This window comes from Podarcis pityusensis, assembly GCF_964106645.2.
Source record: "Podarcis pityusensis genome assembly, chromosome: 7".
In the NCBI taxonomy this organism is placed as follows: domain Eukaryota; kingdom Metazoa; phylum Chordata; class Lepidosauria; order Squamata; family Lacertidae; genus Podarcis; species Podarcis pityusensis.
The window spans coordinates 69,067,659-69,080,646 of NC_138031.1; the positions used below are offsets into that span (position 1 = coordinate 69,067,659).

At 43.1% G+C, this 12,988-nt stretch overlaps 1 long non-coding RNA gene across 1 annotated transcript; it reads left to right on the forward strand.

Moving 5' to 3' along the window:
* Positions 1–535: 535 nt before the first annotated feature.
* LOC308482177 lies at positions 536–12,623 on the forward strand. The gene is made up of 3 exons (XR_013989118.1): positions 536–592; positions 11,129–11,321; positions 11,701–12,623. It is a non-coding gene; the product is annotated as an uncharacterized lncRNA (long non-coding RNA).
* The last annotated feature ends 365 nt before the right edge of the window (positions 12,624–12,988 follow it).

Consider the following 12,988-nt stretch of genomic DNA (forward strand, 5'->3'; position numbering starts at 1 on the left):
GGAATATGTGCCCTCTGTCTTTAAGCTCTTTGCTCTCCTACTTTTAAGGCTCGCCAGGTCCTGGGAGATGGTGGCTCTGGAATGCTTTCTAAGGACAAGGTGTCAGCCGGGTGTTGTTCTGACTCTCCCATGATTTCCCAACTCCCCCCCTCATCTGCCTCTGAGCTGCTACCTCCCTCAAACCCCTGTTGTAAATCTATATTGTATTTCTCTTCCTCCTCCCTGGAAGGCTCAGGATGGGGAGGAGGTCTGCACCATTCCTCCTCTGCCCAATCCCTGACAATTAGTTTTCTTTAACAGTGGGAGCATGTTTTCAGATTATACACAGTTCTTCTTCAGGCTTTGATTATGAGATCAAAAAATGAACATCCAATAGATAAGATAGAAGCAACTGGGTAGTCAGGCTGATTGTTACTTAGTTGCAGAAGTTTACTGGCCATTGCTGTCGGCATGGAGATAGTCTAGGTTGAATGCAAACATGACATTCTGATGTCAGGTGTGATGTCACAAAGGATATGCTTTAAGTCTTGGTAAAGTCCAAAACAGTTAACAGACTGCATCTCAGCACTGTCAAGATGGATCTGCATAATAGGTGATGAATAGTTTTTTTGGAAGGATATATTAACTTTTACTGTTGGGGAAAAGTTTTAGATTGGTTTGTCAGTTTGTAACCCATCAAGTTGAGGCCAATATATGTATACATTCACAACCCTGCACCCATCAAATTATCAACTTTATGTGTGACTTTGGGACTGATTCATACAACCACATTTCCTTTCTCCACTCTATAGCAGGTTTTTCTCTGTATCTGAAAAAATAACCAAGAAGGAGAAGATAAGGAATGAGGAATATGTGCCCTCTGTCTTTAAGCTCTTTGCTCTCCTACTTTTAAGGCTCGCCGGGTTCTGGGAGATGGAGGGTCTGGAATGCTTTCTAATGACAAGGTGTCAGCCAGGTGTTGTTCTGAGTCTCCCATGATTTCCCAATTTCCCCCCTCATCTGCCTCTGAGCTGCTACCTCCCTCAAAACCCTGTTGTAAATCTATACTGTCTTCCTCTTCCTCCTCCCTGGAAGGCTCAGGATGGGGAGGAGGTCTCCACCATTCCTCCTCTGCCCAGTCCCTGGCGATTAGTTTTCTTTAACAGTGGAACCTTTCTTTCTCAAGAAAGGTTGGAAGGTATGTAATTTGAATGGCTATTGCTCTCTGCTGTTAGGGTGTTGTCAGCAGATCTTAGCTAATTGCCCAGGAAAGTATAAAGAAAAGGAAAAGTTTCATATAGTCCTTTTTTATTTCAAACTTTACACAGAGAGGCTATAGAACCCAGACTCTTGGATAATGGCTTTATCCTGAGTGAATCTCCACACACACACCCATCTCTCCCACTTCCTCATTTGTCACTTCTACGGGTGCTGCTACCTACCCTCTGTCTTCAAGCTCTTTGTTCTCCTACTTTTAAGGTTTGCTGGGTTCTGGGAGATGGAGGGTCTGGGACGCTTTCTAGTGAGAATGTGTCAGCCACCTACTGCTCTGGCTCTCCCATGATTTCCCAGCTTTCCCCCTCATCTACCTCTGAGCTGTGACCTCCTGCAAACCCTTGTCTTCCTCTTCTTCCTCCCTGGAAGGGTCAGGATGAGGAGGCAGTCTCCACTATTCCTCCTCCTCTGCCCAGTCACTGACAACTACCCATCTTCTCTGAAATTGGGATGGGGATGAAATGATGGAGGTGATCAGAAGTGTAGTTATAACTGAGTTTGCGGACAAAGGCCAAAGACTTGTTGGCAGATTCCAAGAAAGTTATTCTAGAATCCGTTTCAGCAAAGATTGCCACTGAAGTTTGGGAAAAGCAAAATTCAAAGCTAGTTGGGAGCAGGGGTTGTCCCCGAACTGAGATGTGTTCCAAGGTTGTAGTCACACCCCTTACATACCCTCGTGTTCCTCTTGCCAGTAAATGTTGGAGTTATGAGTGAGTGTATGGGGAATATAGGAGATTAGAAGAGGAACTCAGCTATGGTGAATTTTGTTGTTGTGATGAATTTTTGTCTATAGCAGCCTTTCTTAACCTGTGGGTCCCCAGATGTTGTTGAACTACAACTCCCATCACCACTAGCTAGCAAGGCCAGAGCTCAGGGATAATGGGAGTTGTAGTCCAACAACATCTGGGGACCCACAGGTTGAGAACCGCTGGTCTATAGCTAATGATCGCTGTCATGGGCACTACTTTGACTCGGTACTATCATCTCTATCTTGATATCTCTCTCCTCTGAACTGAGTTTGCAGAGTGACAGAGGAATGTGGCACAAAACAGATTTCTCCCAAACTATGCCCATCAGCCCTCAACCCAGAAGCCAAGATGATGCTTCTACATATGCCACACAAAGGAAAATATTGATGAGCCATTCTAGATCTTTAGCAAAAGTCAGGCATTTTGTGGTAGAAGAAAAAGAAGGTTCTTAAGTACATTATTCTGAAATATTAACTGGATAATGACTATGACATGTGGCAGAATGGCAAAAATTCACAAAAAAACCTCTAGCAACTATACCACTATAAACTGTAAGGGAAGAAAGCCCCCTAGTTAGAGGATTAAAACATATGCCAAGATTATTATTTAAAAGTCTTTATCCATGTAAGTATATTGTGTTTACTTGTTGTTGTTTAGTCATTTAGTCGTGTCTGACTCTTCGTGACCCCATGGACCAGAGCACGCCAGGCACTCCTGTCTTCCACTGCCTCCCGCAGTTTGTCAGACTCATGTTTGTAGCTTCGAGAACACTGTCCAACCATCTTGTCCTCTGTCGTCCCCTTCTCCTTGTGCCCTCCATCTTTCCCAACATCAGGGTCTTTTCCAGGGAGTCTTCTCTTCTCATGAGGTGGCCAAAGTATTGGAGTCTCAGCTTCAGGTTCTGTCCTTCCAGTGAGCACTCAGGGCTGATTTCCTTCAGAATGGAGAGGTTTGATCTTCTTGCAGTCCATGGGACTCTCAAGAGTCTCCTCCAGCACCATAATTCAAAAGCATCAATTGTGTTTACTACCCACTGGTAATTTTCCTTTATACAGTCGTTTCACAGGTCCCTTTCCATCTTCTTGGCATTCTTAAATCTCTTAAAGGCATCTTTCATTCCCTCCATGTCTGTCCTCTTCAGTCAGAGTTCCTCTTGGTCGGCATCTTTCCAAAAGCAGTCAAAAAAATTAAACATAAACAAACAGACCACCACTCCCTGTTACTACCTTGTGGCACTGCAATTTCCCCCTCTTTTTTTTTTTTTTTTTTTTTTGAAGGCCTCACTAAAAGCAACATGTGCTATATCCACATAATTCTGAATTGCTAAAAGGTAGATCAGCCTTTATCTTTGATGCTGCAAGCGTTTGATCTTTATTATTGCTGATTGAAAACAGCAACATCAAAGATGTGTAAATGACTATTTCGATCCACTTCTCATGGTACTAATTTTTTTGCACTGTGTGACTGTGAGGCACAGGGAAGAGAAACCCATAGAAGTCTTTCCACTCCTTTAAAAAGAAAATCTTGTGTGTGGCTATCAGGTTGTATTCCATAGAATCATAAAATTGTAGCGTTAAAAGGGACTACAGAGGTCATCTTAGTACAACTCCCTGCAATGCAGAAACTTTTTATCCAGTGTGGGATCTCATGCCCTACAGACTAAGCTATCAGATCTGTCCAATCAGCTAAGAGCTATGAGCAAAGACTTCAGATGAACATCTGGTCAGGAGACGAGATGCATTGCTTTGGGACCAAGCATAATCCAAATCTTCCATCTTCAGAATTGGAAGCCCCATCTTTCAATCTGGTGGAACGCTCTCCCACAAGAGACCAGGGCCCTACGGGATTTAACATCTGTCCGCAGGGCCTGCAAGAAGGAGCTGTTCCGCCAGGCCTTTGGGCAGGATGCAGTTTGACTTACTTTCCTTTGTATAAAACAAGCCCGAAGGAGGCCCCCAACCCGCTCACAGGTCGTTGTGGAAACAGTTGGCCCTGGCAAGCATTAACCACTCTCAATTCCAACCTGATAATTGCCACCTGCCCAAATTTTAACTTGTCTGAATTAATGTTAAGATGTATTTTAATTAATTGATGTCTGTTTTTATGCATATTGTGTTGTTTTTATGATATTAGCCGCCTTGGCCAGGGAGGGCAGGATACAAATAAATAAAATTATTATTGTTGTTGTTGTTGTTGTTGTTGTTGTTATTATTATTGTTATTATTATTGCCTTTTTCTGTGGTTAGTGTTTTGGGGGAATGTATTCTGTACATGATTGGATGCACTTTCTTCTACAGTCAAACTGCATGTTCACAATCTTCTAACACACATTGCTGGCTCCAACCTCCACGATTTTCAGCTGCAATGAAGAACGAAGTACATGGTCTATAAATGGCTTGGTCACATAAACCTACCTACAATAATAGTTCCTTGATAGGAAGCTGATCTTTCTGTACTGTAACTTCAGTACAGCCCCCGTAGCATAGGAGTGTAAGAACATAAGTAAAGCATCTGTTGGTCAGACCAAAGGCTTATCTGTTCCAGAATCGTTTTCACAGTGGGAAAAGAGGCCTATGGGAAGCTTGCATGCAGGACCAGAACACAATAGCACTCTATCCAACTTTGATACGCAACATCTGGACCCAAGAGACCTGGAAAAATAGCAGCAGAAAAATATGGAACCATACATGGCTCCACAGTATGCAACTGAGCAAAATAATATCTCCATGTAGTTGTTTAGATCTGAGTTGGAAACCAGCTCCCCGAAGAGCACATCCTCAGGACTCCTGCTAACTTCCATTCCATGGTTTACAGGAGTGTAAACATGCAGGGAATGTGGTGTTGGAAGAGCACATCTTTGTTTGAGATTCTGTCCTGTTATGTGATGCCCAGAGTCTTCCTGATGTGGAAGGCATTGAGGTGGAAGGCAATGAGGTGTTGCTCTTGACGGTTGGAAGTTGCTCACAACGTAAATACATAAAGTAGTGTGCTCAACATGCAAGCCTGGTTAAAAAAAAAAGCAAGCTGGGTAGACCTTCATCTTGGTATTGGTCATTAGCATCGCATATACTGAACAACAGTGAAGTAAGTGCTTGCTTAAACTATACTAGAATTCAGAATCAAACATGGCAATTGAAGGCACTTATATAAAATTGTCCAATCTGAATTATAATAGTAGCACAATAGCACAAACATATCAAAGAGTTCTGGTGCTGACGTACTGAAGCATACATAATCTGCAATTGAAAAATGCTCAGAAGTCTGGAAGTTCTTCACTTTTTAAATATCTCCTGATTCTTTTCGGAGAACAATTTCAAGTTGATATGGCACTTCCATACACGATCGTTGTAATGGCTGGTTTTGTTGTGATACAGAGCTTTGCATTTGAACTAGCAGATGGGTTTAAACTCACTTTGAAAATTGGGATTAAAACCTGAGTCTCATTCTGTGAAGGGGGCACATGTCTCCAAGCCACTTGGGCAGGGGGGAATATGCATTAGACATGCACCATTAATGGCTGCACCTCCCTGCCCAAGTCCGCAGAGCATAGGAAACATGCTCTGTAGTTGTGTTATGGTTCAATGTCCCCACACACTCAGTCCCACATTGCGTGAGATGATCTGAAGGGGCTTCTAAGATCATTTGACTGAATGTGCTTGGAAGCATCTGCCCAGTCAGGTATCCTGATAGCACTGGGTAGTTAAACAAGCTTCAATTCTCTAGGGTTGCCATATTCCCCAAAGTGAAAATCCAGACATTTTGCTGATTCAACACAAAAAATCTGCTCGGATGCCATTTCGCAGCCTGCTCATTGTGCATGCAAGGACCAGTGTCCACAGAGACAATGTGGGCACACCACAATTTCCCTTACCTATTCTCTATTTAAGCATAATGCTAGCACAGGACTTCAGCAACTCTGGATTGTTTTCAGTGTAACATTAAGGGAAATAGTCCATCAGCACAAGAATTTATCATTGTGCAGTGGAATGTTCTCTCCCTCTTCTCCCACTGTGTGCCCCATAAATCTGTTCTGTGGTTTCCCCCAAACCACCAGAGCAGATTTGGGGATGTTGTGGGGCACATGGAGTGAGGGGGAAGTTCCATTGCACTAGCAGTAATCCTTGCACAAGTGCAATTATTTAGGTGAAACCCACCCTCTGTGGGGACATTTATTTGATCTGTCAGTAGGTATCACAAGAGCTGAGATTTTTTGGCAGAATTCTGATTTTGCCACCCAATGCTAAACTGAAATTTTGAGCACATACAAATTAACAAAGCTAGCTCAAAACTACCTTCCTCACCCTGAGATCTCTTGGCCCTCCAAGTGTCATAGCTGTCAACTTTTCCCTTTTCTTGTGAGGAATCCTACTCGGAATAAGGGAATTTCCATTAAAAAAGGGGAAACGTTGACAGCTATGCCAAGTGTGTGAGATCTATGTACAGTGGTACCTCGGGTTAAGTACTTAATTCATTCCGGAGGTCCGTTCTTAACCTGAATCTGTTCTTAACCTGAAGCACCACTTTAGCTAATGGGGCCTCCTGCTGCCGCTGGGCCGCCGGAGCACAATTTCTGTTCTCATCCTGAAGCAAAGTTCTTAACCCGAGGCACTATTTCTGGGTTAGCTGAGTCCGTAACCTGAAGCGTATGTAACCTGAGGTACTACTGTATGTGATAAAGTGGCCATCTGCATGGGCTTTTGTGCATTTTCAGAAGTGGAAAACAAAAATATTTACAATTATGGAATGGAAATGAAGTAACAGATCTCAATCCTAAAATACCAAAATAGCTGTTTCAGATTCGAATCACAAACTATGAGGGGGCTGTAGCTTGTCTATGATCATAACAGTGACCTAGGGTGGATCTACACACAGGGGGAAAAACGCTATAAATAAGTCTGGAATTAGATCATTATAACAATTTAAAAACAAAACAAAAAAACCCTATGGAAAAACGTGTATAAAAATTCCCTGCTCACTGTTGCCATCTGGTGTTGCAAGTTTATAGCACATTCAATAGCTGTTGTTTTTGCTAATGTAGCTGAGTCCATAGTGTCGAGGCTCTGCTACCCACTGAGTGGATCACAGAATATACAGCCCTCAACAATATTTTTCACCAAAACAATTGCTAATATAAGGCAAGGGGCACATTTCTGGAACTCTGCTAAAATCCTTCGGCTTTGTACTAATTAAAAAAATAGTGAAAGTTATTCTGAGTATTCTGACAGTGAATCTAACCCAGCAAGTATGGCATGTGGCAAAGGCAGCAAAAGGTCTGAAGGCCAAAAAAACCCCTGTAGACTCTGATGCATACATTGAAAAAATTAGAGCAGTCTTGGCCGCTGACTGGTCAGCAGCCTTAAAGCCCATTAGAAGAAAAGCAAACTATAAGTGTAATCCAAAATCAAGCATTTCAAAACCTTATAGATTTCAATGGGATGAAGCTGAGGACACGCTTAACTCTCCCAGTGAAACCAGGGTCACTTAAAAGCATGTTTAACTTCGACTGGCTAAGACAGAACATTTCACTTTTTCTCTAGGAGGTACAAGTTCTGTTAATCTCTAAAATAATTAATACATGTGCTAAGCTTCCTGGCATGATCCAACATTCAATTTGGTTGAAAAGAGTGAAAAAGTGATATGGTAGCAAAATGTCCCTATCCTGTCGGTATGGGTGGCACAAATGACATCCATGAAAGGTTTAATTTGCATTATAATGAAACTTTTTCCTGCCTGCCTAAAAATCATATTATACATGTGGAATACATCCGTCAAAGACAACCTGAGCACCTATAAATTGTAACCTTAAGTTCTGCTTTGGAGAATTGCCTTTGGTTAAGACAGAAATGGGCAATCACTGTAGTTGTCTAAAATATCCGAATCAAGCAATCTGTTGATTTAAATAATTATTGTTTACCACCATACTTAAAAATCCTATTGATGTAACTGCGACAAAGATTGCTCATTGATGCTGAAAATTGCATTAGCAAGGTCCTTTCATACACCGAAAACAAAACAGCCCATAGATTTTATTCTTGGTGTGATGATAGTGATAGGCTTGATTCAGACTTGGCAGCATGGTATTTTGTTCCCATATGATAGAGTTGGGCGGCGGGATGACCATGATTATTATTTTTTAAGCAAACTCTATCTATATGTGAAAACATACGAAAAACGATTGAATCAATCTTGCTAGGCACAGAGACACTATAAATCAGTGTACCAGTGATATGTCGTCGTCTTCTTTGGTGATCACTAGTAGCTGAGTAAGATTGTCTTCCATGAACACTGTCTTAGCAGTAAGTCCGTAAGTGACTATGGAGGCCAATTCTGGATCCCCACATCCTTCCACAGTGGGAACATAGTTTTCTGGGCAGGAGTTGACCATGGTGAGGGTTTGCCATTTCTCCTTTTCACCCATGACACCTTTGGTAAAGGCTGTTCTCCAACTGGAGCGCTCACAGGCCAATGTTTCCCAGTTGTCGGTGTTTATACTACATCTTTAAAGATTTGCTTTGAGAAAGTCTTTAAACCTCTTTTGTTGACCACCAGCATTATGCTTTCCATTCTTGAGTTGGGAATAGAGTAGTTGCTTTGGAAGACAATAATCAGGCATCCAAACAACATGACCAGTCAAATGAAGTTGATGTTGAAGAATCATTGCTTCAACATTGGTGATGTTTGGTTCTTCCAGTACACTGGCATTAGTTCGCTTGTCTTTCCAAGTGATGTGTAAAAAATTTTGGAGTCATCGTTGGTGGAATCTTTCGAGGATTTGGAGATGGTGTTTACCAGTGATATGTAGGCACACTGCTTACAAACCCATAAAGTGCTAATATCAGAGTCAACATGAGTGGAACTCTAAAATATTGAAATGGAAAATTCAGCCTCTGAGCTCAGGGAGGAGGATGAGCTGGAGCTTGTCCCAAGTGGTGGTTGAGGCTGCGAGGGAGCATCCCGTTGCTATCCATGACTTGTCTGTGGCCGCTGCTGCCAGCCTTCTTCCTTGGGCAACTTGCAGTGGATTCTGGAGAGCAGGTAAGGAGGAGGAGAGGCTGCCACACCAAGGCCCAGCTCCATATGATGCACCAGCTCTGATGGACAGGCAGAGGGCAGGGCCACCCTGGGCAGAAGGAAAGAGGGAGTGTAGACCAAGGAGTCGTGTGTGTGTGTGTGTGCATGTGCGTGTATGTAAAGGTATATGGACCCCTGACCATTAGGTCCAGTCGTGGCCGATTCTGGGGTTGTGGCGCTCATCTTGCTTTACTGGCCAAGGGAGCCGGTGTACAGCTTCCGGGTCATGTGGCCAGCATGACTAAGCTGCTTCTGGCAAACCAGAGCAGCGCACGGAAATGCCGTTTACCTTCCCGCCAGAGTGGTACCTATTTATCTACTTGCACTTTGACATGCTTTTGAACTGCTAGGTTGGCAGGAGCAGAGACCAAGCAACGGGAGCTCACCCCATCACGGGGATTCGAACCGCCGACCTTCTGATCAGCAAGTCCTAGGCTCTGTGGTTTAACCCACAGTGCCACCTGTGTCCCATATATGTGTGTGTGTGTGTGTGTGTGTGCGTGTGTGTGTGTGTGTTGTGCATCCATGCTTTGTTCAATCTTGCCCCTTTCTAAAATATATTTTTTGGTGTGTGTTTTTCTTTTTGTAAATCTGCCGAAGAATAAAATCAAATCAAATCAGGATTAAGGTGTTTTCTCAGGACAATGGAGGGTATGGGTCTCATTGATGAAGTGGTGATGGCACTCACCCTTCTTCTGATAGGAAATGCTCTGCAGGAGGGGGACAAAAATGAGGGCTCAAGGAAGGTCAGTTGGGGGGGGATGTCCCTATTTTCATCTGAAGACTGTTGGAGGGAATGCCATTACCATTTCCATGTTTCCATGGCATGTAGTTGGAATGGCTTCGAAGTAGGAATGGCTTCAAAGGCAGTTGATCAGTACTCAATTTTTGGCTTTTACAGGAATCGCCGCAAGGTCCTGCTTTTGTGATGGAAGAATCAGTGCCACAATAGCAGGTTTTGTTGCCAAATTATGCCGCACATCTCACTAGTTAACTTAATTAGTAACAGAACAGCTGAGACGTAGCTTGACCAAATCCACCAAACAAATTTATATGTGCATGTTTGGCAGATGGGAATTGCACGTGAAATCCTCCCTGGCAGTCTAGGGACAAAAGATAATATTTGTTTTTCTTCTGGAAAATCAAGACAAGCCTTCATGTGGGAAGATAATCCCCTTGATTCTGGCTCGGAGGGTGGCTTGTCTGCCTCTTTGCCTTGGGAGCTGTATTCTGCAAAACCCATGTGTGATGCAGACGTCCAGACGGACTTAAGATAGCCGTTTCTTGGCCTCCTCCTCTTCATTAAGAGCACTGAATGCAAATGAATTAATTAGCACATTCCAGTGAATGAACTTCATTTATCAGGAGGAAGAAAAATGGCCCGAGTGATAATCAAATGGTTTAAGAGTTAATTGAATACAGAAATCCTGGATGCAAATGATGTGAGCTCAACTTGGCTTAAAAGACATCTTAAGTTTTAGCTATGCTGCTGCAGTTTTTTTTGGTCTCCTGTTGAAAGAGGGGGTGTTAAAAGGGAAGGAGAAGAACGTTTGCCGGGGAGGGTGTGTGTCAAATTTTGTTCCTTTCTAGATCTCAGCAATCCAGCAGGATTAGTCTGCCACTCAGGTTCTTTAAGATAAATATGACCTAACAGCCCTAAATTTGCATTTCAAAGTGTAATTTTGTCCAATCATATTCATAAGTGGTATACTTGATTGCGGTGATACTGTAGGTTATGATAACTGGCTGCCCAGTTCAGGTCTTGGGATATAACAATGCTCTCATTGCTACACTACAGAAAGACATACAGCAATGTTCACTGTGTGTTGTCTTGCCAAATGAACTAGCCAAACATAAAGAAATAAAAACAACTCAGTCTATAATATCATTACATAAACCACATGAGTTGATGGAGGAAGCCAGTCATACTCTTTGACTGAAACAGTTTATTTAGTAAAATAAAGTTGACAATTGACAAGCAAGTCTTTCCATAAAACCAAATCTGAGAATTCCACTCCTCCGTCTAATTAGCTGTTACTAATTTCTAATTTCAGGCTGCAACCAAAGAGGCCACAATGAAAAAAGGGAAGCAGTGAGCTCATAAAGTATATTTTCGTCTCCATCTTCAAAAAGGGGCAACAGTGCCATAAGTGGATCTGTGTCAACAGCTGCCCTATTGGAGCTCATGAAAACCTTCCTCCAAAAACTCATCAATTGCTAGGCAGCTCCACACTATATATATTAAAGGTAAAGGGACCCCTGACCATTAGGTCCAGTCGTGACCGACTCGGGGGTTGCGGCGCTCATCTCGCTTTATTGGCCGTGGGAGCCGACGTACTGCTTCTGGGTCATGTGGCCAGCATGACTAAGCCGCTTCTGGCAAACCAGAGCAGCCCATGGAAATGCCGTTTCCCTTCCCACCGGAGCAGTACCTATTTATCTACTTGTACTTTGACATGCTTTCAAACTGCTAGGTTGACAGGAGCAGGGACCTAGCAACGGGAGCTCACCCCATCACGGGGATTCGAACCGCCAACCTTCTGATCGGCAAGTCCTAGGCTCTGTGGTTTAACCCACAGCGCCACCCGCGTCCGTCTAATTAGCTGTTACTAATTTCCAATTTCAGGCTGCAACCAAAGAGGCCACAATGAAAAAAGGGAAGCAGTGAGCTCATAAAGTATCTTTTCGTCTCCATCTTCAACAAGGGGCAACAGTGCCATAAGTGGATAAGTGTCAACAGCTGCCCCATTGGAGTTCATGAAAACCTTCCTCCAAAAACTCATCCATTGCTAGGCAAGTCCACACTATATATTTTAGTCCCCCATATACCTTCCAACAATTTGGGTTGGCACTATGAGTTATCCTGCTCAGAGTGTGAGGAGTCAGATGCCACCCGTCAATCAAAATAAAGCAACTCTCTTTAAATCTTGCTGAAGAGGAATGAAATAGAGCTTTCTCACTCTTCCCCCCACCTGACATCATTGACCTGGATGCTGTTGTGGTGTGTTCACAGATGCAGACATTCATAGCGACTGAGATCCAGAAAACTGCATTCTTTGTCTCTCTGAAAGCATTCCTCCTGTGTCCAATTATCTTTTTAAAAATTATTCTCTTGGTTCTGGCGTTTCTTCCTTGCATCATCTAGTCTCTTGCTCATGTTCTCAGTAGGCGATGCTACAGAAGCAATATGCATCCAGGCAGCTACCAGTAATGGGACTAAAGGGTTAAGAAAGGAAGAGGAGAAATCCAAATGCTGTTAAGAACTAATCTGAGGGGAGGTTACCTCTTCAAGGCAATTTCCTCACTATGGCAACCACAAACACATCCCCACCTCTGACACCAGTACATGCCACCGAACTAGTGGTAGCAAAAATTGTTACTTTAGGCAAGACTTCTGTATATTTGCCTGCTATCTGGCAACTTCCCAGCCTCCTCAATTCAGTGGCTTCTCTCTTGTTTGCCCATGTCACTGGATCTTGCCGTAGCAGTGATACCCCGACTTTTCTTTGTTTTCCCACAGTGGAGTACTGGCTTGCCGGCAGTATATTTTGAGAGACACACAGTGCACTAAAGAAGCCTTTTTCAAGATGGATGAATGGCACATTTTTCCCTGTTTAAATAGGTTGGCCTTAGAAGCATTCTGTGTGTGCCAGTCTGAGCTTGTCCCTGAAAGGCTGTTGCTAATCTGAAAAGTCACATCTGCTGTGGCAAAATACATGAAAATTCCTAAGATGCCAGCGAACACTTCATTTTTTTAACTCCTTGATAGCCTTGCAACACAGGAGGCGGAGGGTCAGTGGTGGGACTTCTTGGCTTGCTGTATAAATACGACAGAGAGACATAGTAATTTAGCTTGCTTTTAACCTCTTCTCATGAGTGGTTAGAACAATGGTTCCCCAAGTATCCACGAACTT